The following is a 2,264-nucleotide window of genomic DNA, read 5'->3' as shown; positions in this document are numbered from 1 at the left end:
TATGATTTTTGATATGATGATTAGATATTTAACATTTTATTTATCAACTATTTTATGCACTAAATCAATTATTAAACAAATATCATATTGTAGAAAAGCAAATAATAATGCACTAAGCAGTTTCATGCCACAAGAGCTAAATGGTCACTTCACTGTATTTATTTCCCACAAACTACTATACCTAGGATCTTCAGGTTTCCACTATATTTCATTAATCTGCAGCGACTGTAGAACATAAAGTATATTGACCTCTATTGTTTTCTTTATGACTTGGCCTGAATACACACACATACACATCTTTGAATAGCACAACAAATGAGGTAATTTTCCATGTGTTTTAATAGGTTTAAGTGATTTATGGGTTTTATGTATGTGTGTGTATTTTGGTCTTCAGTGTAAATTTATACAAACTGTAATTTTTTCAGGTGAAAGATCCGTTATTTAATGTTGCTTTATGTTGACTCTATGGAGAATAAAGCCTTACATGAGTGTTGCTATTTTTAATTGCGGAGTGGAAGACCTACTGTACTTGTTGTTTAGTCTGTGATCTGAATGCCAAATTTAACCAAACTGAAAGCAAAGGTTACAGCTGGGATATTCCACACATTTGAAAGACTCATTGTGTAACTCAGATGTTTATGAGCTTTGATCACTCCAGCATAATAATTATCATGTAACTGCAAGAAGACTCAATGAAACTGAAACAATGCACCCTAACACAGGCATTTGAACTGTAGGCTAATGAGTACATGAAGTGTACCTCTACAGCTGAAAAGAGTTTGCCTCTATAATTTCTGGATCTACTGATTTGTTTCTGATGTATCTCTTCTTTTATTTAGCCTGTATTATGAACAGAAAGATGATGAAATCCTCTTTATTTGAGAAAGTGTCCTTAAACTATTTTTCCTCCTTCTTACTGAGTTTCCGAGCTACCTCTTTGTTAAGTGAATAAACTATTTGAACAAGAAAGATATCATGGCATTTATGATGATACTGTGTGTGTGTGTGTGTGTGTGTGTGTGTGTGTGTGTGTGTGTGTGTGTGTGTGTGTGTGTGTGTGTGTGTGTGTGTGTGTGTGTGTGTGTACGCTCGGCAGAGGGGAGGTCAAGACAGCAGCTGAGTTGACCTGGTACATCAAGTTTGGATTTGCCCAGTTGTTGGTAAACAAAAAAGATTTAAACTTAAAAGATTTTGAGTTCATGCACACTGGAAAAAAAAATTCTCTTCATCACAATCATTTGTTTAAAAATATGGCTGTTTTACTGATCTATGGTTATTATTAAAGAGGAAGGAAAGAAGAAGAGGAAGCCTGAGCCCAGGTTCTGTCCATTTTCATAACAAGTGACAGCACAGACATCTGAGCTTTTTCGTCATAAAGATTGTGATGTGAAGCATCAGCAGGTAAAGTGTCGTTAAAGTGTCACTTCAATAATGCTGCTGGCAGAAAGAAGTGTTGACACATACTAGCTTTGAATAAAAGGCTTAAAACACAAACAGTCTAATACTGAGTGTTGCTTTTAAGCTTAAAGAATATAATAAGTTCTAAGACAATTCAGTTTACTTCTTACTGTCCATGTTGTGTTGTGGTATTTACTTTATCATGAATGTACGCTACTTTGTTCGAGCGACTGTAAAAAATAATTGTATTCATGAAATAAACTAGACTTTCACAGTCTGCATCTTCCACAGTTTTCATGCTTTTGTTCGCTCCAAGTTTGACACAAACCCACAGACAACCAGAGTTAACTATGTGAAGCAATCACAGACACTGTAATGGCTGATTTTTCTAATAAACACAATCAGGTTAACATTAAGGTTTAACATTGAAGGAGATTTGTTCCATAGTCACAGTTATACTTGTATTTCCTTTACTTACATCCAACACTACTATGTTCTGTTTCAGTCCAGGTGCTGGCAGTTTATCCTTTGTTGTTTGGACAAATAAGCTTAAAGCTAAACCTTCATGTTTTTGATGGGAAAGTTTGTTAAACCATTGCTCAACTTATGTCTGCACAGAGCAGATAATTATGATGTACTTGTAAAAAGACTTGATAAGCAGGTCACAGCTGAATCAAGGGGTAATAAAAGTAAGACCACGCGGTCTCAGCACGACTACACATGCAGTGGGTTATCGCACACATTTGAAAGACTCATTGTGTAACTCAGGATGTGACCCCTTATAAAGGAGACAGAGAAGTTCTGTTGTTCAGTCAAGTAAAACCTGGTGAAAGCGCAATTCTAAGACTCTGGTCGTTGCTTAAGTG

Source organism: Rhamphochromis sp. 'chilingali' (genome assembly GCF_963969265.1).
Source record: "Rhamphochromis sp. 'chilingali' genome assembly, chromosome: 4".
Lineage (NCBI taxonomy): Eukaryota > Metazoa > Chordata > Actinopteri > Cichliformes > Cichlidae > Rhamphochromis > Rhamphochromis sp. 'chilingali'.
The sequence above is the reverse complement of the archived record's forward strand: the minus strand, read 5'-3'. Positions refer to the sequence as shown.